The following is a 7,508-nucleotide window of genomic DNA, read 5'->3' as shown; positions in this document are numbered from 1 at the left end:
GAAAGCAGTGACATTACAAAAAAAGATGAGTTAGATAATTTCCAGATGTCTTTTTCTTTCTTTACGTTATATTATAGATTCTTTTTTAATTTCATGCTCTGGATAACCTTCAATTTCACTTCCCCAGAAGTTTAACCTGTGTTTTCTTTCATGTACTAACACTACCACTAATGGTGAGCACCCATTTCGTTCCCTGAAGAATTTTATGCCTCACTCGAGATTTGTACTTCCCACCCAGCAACACTGCTTGCTTATGACCAGAAATGCATTAACTCATTTTCTATTAAATGAAGGTTTTGTATAGTCAGGTATAGAAGATGAAAGATCGGGTGGAAGAAATGAAGAAAAACGCACGGATAGCAGGCAGCTACTGATTATTAAGACCAGAACCATGCATAATAATAAATTTCATACATTCCTTTTCTGAGTAACATGGATGCAAAGAAGTTTCTGGAAACCTCATTGCCAGCAGGTTACAGGCCAAGCACCTTTTTATGAATCAGCCTGCACATCAGTTTAGAGTGAGTTTGACACTGCACTGTTTGAATAGGCTTTTATGTCACAGATAAATATTCCATGTTTGTAGTATGAGGTAGCCTATAAAGAGAGACTTATTTCCTCCTTCAGTGAAAAATGGCCAACTAGACCCCATCATTCACCATCTAAATGGCCACCAGCCAGTGACTAACAGCTAGCCCATTTGATCACAGAGCTGTAGCTTACTGATATGAAGTCATATTTCATGGCAGCTGTTGACTGAGAAATAGAAAATCCAGGGCTCGCAAGAGGGCTTTTGACAGTTGCTTCCATGAAATGCTTTCATTTGTCACTGTGACAATGAACAAGAAGACACTGACTGAAAAAGAGAGCATGAGGACACAGCTGTCCTCACCTAACTTTCACTGAGACTTGATCAACAGGCACACAAGCATACTTGAGGTTACTTGAATTTTCCTGATAGTCCTTGATAACCTTATTAATCATTTATATTTTAGGCATAACAAAGAGCTAACCACATCATTGATACTGCAGTCACACTTACCAAGAATGGATGCATTCCCAATGTCAGTAAAATCTGTGTAAAGAATCAATATTTTTTTAATCACAAGTTTTATTAGGATGTTTAGCTTAGTTATTTCCCACAGACAACAAATTTTTCCGTAATCTTTCTCTGATTTTTCCTACTGTTTCAAGACATTTCATAAGCTTCTTTTTTTTTTTTTTTTAATGAAATTCATTTTACATTTTCAAAGAAAACCTCTTTCCCATTCAAGGTTAACAATGTGGGGTTTTTTTTTCCTACACCTGAAGTTGTTACTAATGCAATTTATTCTCCAGATAATGTTTAAATCAATGAAGTAATCATGAATACACTAACCTTAACCAGGTATAACAACCCTATGGAGTTAAACATGAGAAAGAAAACATATTATCTCTTAAGTGTTGTTAGCATCATGCCGATAGCAGTATAACACTTACAAATTGCCTTACATGCTCGTTCAATTATACTTTGCATTATGCAAAACACACAGCTATTGTAACACTTAAATTTTCAGTAATATGCCATTGAAAACATTGGTCAAGGTAGCAGTAGTCAAGCCCTATTTCAAAACAAACAAAAAAAAACCACCCCACAATTCATAAGCCATTCTTGTCCTGTTAAATTGCAAATAAAAATATACTTAATTTCCATTAAGACAAAAGCCAATGTCAGATGTCATGCTGAGTAGCTCTACTTCTAGAATAGCTTTTACCTCCATCAATCTACCACTAACAGCAAGCACTTGCCTATCTCCCTACCTATTTTTTTTTTTTTTAACTTTTTCCACTACACAGATATGCTGTCCTAAAACTGATGATCACACCTTATAAGCATTCATTGCTCATCACTGGTCTTGAAATGTTATAAACAGCTGTCGTGGTTTAAACCCAACCACAAACCTCATTCACTCACTCCCCCCCGTTCTTGCCCTCTCCCTGCTCCTGGAGGGATGGAGAGGAGAATCGAAAAGAATGCAACTCCCATGGGTTGAGATAAGAACAGTTTAGTAACTAAGATATAACACAAACCACTACTGCTACCACCAATAATAATAATGGTAAAGGAAATAACAAGGGAAGAGTATACAACACCTCAGCACCAGCCAACAGATAACTCGCCCCACTCCCCCCCAGCCAAGCACCGACCGATACCTCATCCAACCCTCCAGTCCCAGCCCTTCCGGGGTAACTCTCGGTTACATCCTGGGCATGACGTGCTGTGGCATGGAATACCTCTTTGGTCAGTTTGGGTCAGGTGTCCTGTCTCTGCTTCCTCGCGGCCTCCCCTCCTCCCTGGCAGAGCATGAGGCTCAGAAAGTCCTTGGCCAGACCAAACATTCGAGCAGCAACTGAAAACATCATCGTTATCAGCACTGTTCCCAGGCCAAAAGATCAAAGCACAGCACTGTACTAGCTCCTAAGAAGGAGAAAAATGACTGCTACTGCTGAACCCAGGACAACAGCCTTCTCCGTTTTCCTGAGTGTGGAGGATTGGCTTGTCGAAAAAGGTCAAAAGGTCACGCTCCCATCAACGAGCTGAAACCAGACATCTGTGTAGAACATGGTGCAAACCTCTGACGCCAGATAATGAGGAAATGAAGGACACCGGCAAACAGCAACATACTATGACCAATCACAGCCAAGGCCACTAAACGATAAGTGCATGAGAAGGAGGATGGTGGGGGGGGGGGGTGCACGGTGTAGCTGAAAAAATGTAGAAGCTATAAACCAATGATCTTGTAACATGTAAAAGCTATAAGCCAATGATCTCTCTGTAACCAAACTATAAACATGCAAGCAAGGTATATAAGTATCCATCTGCTTAGCAATAAACGAGACTAGTCGGTCATCATCGGATGAGCTCGTCTCCCGGCGATTCCCACAAATGCTGACCCCGACGTGATCCCTTGAACACCACGGTGGGAAGACGTAAGTTCTGCTCGGGTCCTGATCGCAGCCACAGGACGGTCAAAGCGCCAAGATCTCAGGATTTTAAGCGCCGGACCCTGGGTGACCGTATAGACAAGCCAATCCTCCACACCTGAGAAACATTTAAAAATGTCATATATTAGCCTGGTAACAGAGGCCTAGGAAAGAAAAAGTCATAGGCAGAGCAATTGAGATGGGTGTGATGACATGAAAGGGAAATGAATAGACTAATGAGCAGGTCTGAAACATGCAATTAAGGGTTTGTTTTTACGATGTTTGAGGAAATTTCAGTCTTTAAAAAATAAATTAAAAGGAAGTTGTTGCTAACCACTATTATTGTAAAGATACATGAACATCTGAGTATTAAGTTTACCCAACTATGCCTAGGATTAATATTTGCCCTAATCTACAATGCAGCTCATAGACATGAAAGACAAAACATCAAACTGAAAAACAGCCTGGTTAAGAGATGGCCTGGAGGAGCTGAGGCTTCTTTCAGGTGGGATTTTCTTTGGGTGGGGCAGATAATCAGGCATTGTATGTGTCTTTCTGCACTACAGCAGCCGTTACTAACACCAAATAACTGAAGAATAGGAGCTGTGAAGCCCATCTGAGCAGCTAGCTGAGCATGGCCATAGGCAGGAGGCGACAGAGCTCAGACAGTAGTAGCTAGCTGTGCACAAGTGGCCAGCTACCTCTTGGTGCAGGTGATACCGTGGATAAAAGGTAGCACCAGCCAAGATTTGGGGGTGCTGGTCGATGATTGGGGGTGCTGGTCGATGAGAAAATGAACATGAGCTAGCAGTGTGCGCCCACAGCCCAGAAAGCCAACTGTATCCTGGGCTGCATCAAAAGGAGCGTGACCAGCAGGTCAAAAGAGGTGATCCTGCCCCTCTACTCTGCTCTTGTGAGACCTCACCTGGAGTATTGTGTGCAGTTCTGGTGTCCTCAACATAAAAAGGACATGGAACTGCTGGAACAAGTCCAGAGGAGGGCCACGAGGATGATCAGGGGACTGGAGCACCTCCCGTATGAAGACAGGCTGAGGAAGTTGGGCCTGTTGAGCCTGGAGAAGAGAAGGCTGCGTGGGGACCTAATAGCAACCTTCCAGTATCTGAAGGGGTCCTATAGGGTTGCTGGGGAGGGACTCTTCGTCAGGGACTGTAGTGACAGGACAAGAGGTAACGGGTTAAAACTTAAACAGGGGAAGTTTAAATTGGATATAAGGAGGAAATTCTTTCCTGTTAGGGTGGTGAGGCACTGGAATCGGTTGCCCAGGGGGGGTGTGAGTGCTCCATCCCTGGCGGTGTTCAAGGCCAGGTTGGATGAAGCCTTGTGTGGGATGATTTAGTGTGAGGTGTCCCTGCCCATAGCAGGGGGGTTGGAACTAGATGATCTTGAGGTCCTTTCCAACCCTAACTATTCTATGATTCTATGATTCTAAGAGGATTTGGGATCTGACAATCTCAAGTGAAGGGAAAATATACTCTCCCAAAAGAGTTGATCCATGGCAACACACCTGCAGTGTTGCATGTCACTGACCTAAACCACTTTTCAAATTGTCATCATTACTCTGCCAGTGAAAAATGTGGTCATCTCTACCTCTTCATATATTTGCACTTCATGTTCTCATTTCTTCAAATCGTTTTACTCTGCCTGCTGTGCCTTCCTCTGCCATACTTTCATCAAAAACTGTTTTGCTCTGCACTCTTCATTTTCTTGGGTCATTCACTGTGTTAGAGTAGATTTCCATTCTAAATGGAGAGAATATGGGGAATAATTTCTCCATTTCAATAAACATTTTAGAGAAAGCCTTTTTAGAATACCAAATTGCTCCCATGAGCACAGACCACTTTTCCCTCAAATAGTAAAGGGACTAGAATTATCTTTAATAACTTTATTTATCAGCTGATATATAGCAAAGAAAAAAGAAAGAAAAAAGAAAAAGCTATGTATCAACAAAATATATCTGTATCTTGATTTTCACTTCTCTTACCTCCATCAGGAAACTGTTCTTGGTTCCAATTTTACTATGTGAAATGGTTTTTCTTCACATTCAGCAAAAACTCTCTTGATACAGAGTCCCAGAAGAATATAATATGAATTCAGCCTTCCACAGCCATGTTACGCATAACCTGCAGATATTTCCTTTTAAGTAGTGTCAAAATCCAATAACTCTAATAAAAGGTGCAAATTCCCAGCACAAACTTATGTGAAGTTTAAAACACACACACAAACCCAGCCAACAATATTATACTGCAAGTTATGAATTGTTACTGGACTCTGATTAGTCAACATCTTCCTGTGAATATGGTGCTTTTCTCAGTTAGTTGTGCAATCAAAAGCACAGATCATTCTTTGAGATTTCTCATCCTCAGCTTAAATGACAGTAGATCTCAAGAGATAATTGCTCCCTGGCTTACTGAATTATCAAAGTGATGTAGGTCTTGAGACTTTCAAAGCCTTGAGAGCAGTCAGAGAGTTTTGTGCTGCTAAAGCTACTGAAGACAACCACTTTAAATCTACTGAACAGCCTGACTCAGAAGCTGCATTCCTAGTGAGCAGCTTCAGTGACAAACCATTGCTTTGCTGGTCAAGGCCTGCCTACCCCAACAAAAACTAATCCTATGTTTCCCGGTGCAGGGTCCAGTGACTCCCCGGGACCAAGAACTCAGGGGGCTTCTCAGAGTGGGTCTTGGCTGAGCCTGGCAGGCAGGATTATAATCCCACTGGGATGTTTTAAATTCTGACAATTGAGTAATGCTCTCTCAGTTTCCCTCCAGCTTCCTAGAAACTGGAAAATTTATAAGGTAGCAAGCTACTTTTTGCAGTACTGAGCCACAGAAAATACTTTAAATATCGCACTGATAATCACATCAAAACAGATTCAAGATCTTCTGTCATGCAAAAACACATACTTGGATCACAGTTCCAGTTCATGATATGTCAGCACCAAACTGCATACTTGGAGACTGTTAATGCAGCTTCTCTTTGAGACCAAGCAAGGGACACATATCTTGTTGTTAATACATGATACTTCAAACTTCTTGAACATTACCCTTAGAAAATTAAGCACAAATTTCTTGGACATTACCCTTAGAAAATTAAGCAACAGTCATTACTCACCTACAGCTGCCTAACTTCAGTTTATACCTTTGCTTTATTTGTTATTTTAAAAATTTGCCTTATTACTGGTGTCATTATCAGTGCTGGTAAAAAGGAAAAAAAAAATCAAGCAAGTACTCGATCCTCAGAAATTAACTACATAGATGTAAGCAATGGTCATCCAGCTGACAGCAAATCGAAATTGCTTCACTAGACTTAGCCTCGTAACATAGTATTTAATCCAATTGCTGTATTCTTTGTGTTGGCCACATGTTCTGAGACACCTACGTCTGCGTATGAATAAAAACATTTTGACAAAAGACATCTTGAAATAGCAGGACTGAAAAGCTAATGGAGTTGTAATGAGTAGTGCAAAGCACAGACTATTCTTCCAACTGTTTATAGCTAGCTAGAGAATGTAAACGTATTTATGACTGTCCATCATTTTTTTATCTTCACAGACTGTTAGGGAATGATAACATTTTTATTAGTTTTTACTCCTGTATTTGTGTTTCATTTTAAAATACATATGCCTCATTTTTGGTGTTACATGAAAAGTGAAAAGTGTCGTGTCATTTTTAAAAGGCATAGCTAAACATATACTCTGCTCTTTTGGGGAATGAAAGACTTTTGCTTAAGCCTCAGCTAAAGCTTCTTTTCTTCTGCACTACAGTGTGGAAGCAATACAAGAGGATAATCTCCATTGCAGTCAAAAGCATGACATGCCTAATACTGACAGAAGTACTTTTCTTTAGCTTCAACAACACAACCCGATGACAGAGGCAGAATTTCTTAACTTCTGATTCAAAGACAGGATATTCAGAGCAGTCAGCCTGGGTGTTCTGGGTGTGTGATCATGCACCTGTGTTATGAGCAGAAGTGTTAAATCAGGAGCTTAATGCTTATAGAGTGATTTCATTCACTTTGTTTAGCTTGTTGAACTAGATATATGTAAGCTCTGAGGTTAATAAATCTTGAAACGGAGCTTCATACCACTCAATAGACAATACTGCACCTGTTAAAGCTGTGCAAGCAATTCCTTCAATACATAGCATATTTTTCCATTTTAGTATGGTTTATTACTACCAAATGAATATGTTCATTATTGTAGCTTGCTCTTTCCAATTGTAACTGATTATACCTCTATATCTGAAGTGATGGTGCAGCTTCTATATTTTGCCTCTAAACCTGCAGAGCCCAGATCATGAGAAATTCAGCCACCCCCTCTTCTGGGGTAACACTAGCAGCTACTGGTAAGACTCAAGGATATATACCTACATTTAACATGCCCTCCTTGATACAGTAAACTTGCAATATACTCTTGCTTCTCTCTTTCAGAATCTCTACCATTTAATTATGTCTGTCCTACAAGATAAATACATACCAACTGCTTTTATCACAATCATGCTGGTTTCTTCATATTCTACTGACGC

The 7,508-nt window shown here is 40.5% G+C and overlaps 1 long non-coding RNA gene across 1 annotated transcript; it reads right to left on the bottom strand.

Annotated features, from left to right (window-relative positions):
* Positions 1-1,123: 1,123 nt before the first annotated feature.
* LOC136009282 (uncharacterized) lies at positions 1,124-5,876 on the bottom strand. Its single transcript, XR_010610461.1, has 3 exons — positions 4,967-5,876; positions 4,573-4,724; positions 1,124-3,082 (listed from the first exon to the last, which is right to left on the bottom strand). It is a non-coding gene; the product is annotated as an uncharacterized LOC136009282 (long non-coding RNA).
* Positions 5,877-7,508: the final 1,632 nt, after the last annotated feature.

The sequence above is a fragment of the Lathamus discolor genome, chromosome 2, assembly GCF_037157495.1.
Source record: "Lathamus discolor isolate bLatDis1 chromosome 2, bLatDis1.hap1, whole genome shotgun sequence".
In the NCBI taxonomy this organism is placed as follows: Eukaryota; Metazoa; Chordata; class Aves; order Psittaciformes; family Psittacidae; genus Lathamus; species Lathamus discolor.
Note: the sequence above shows the minus strand (reverse complement) of the source record. Positions and strands in the feature narration are given on the sequence as shown.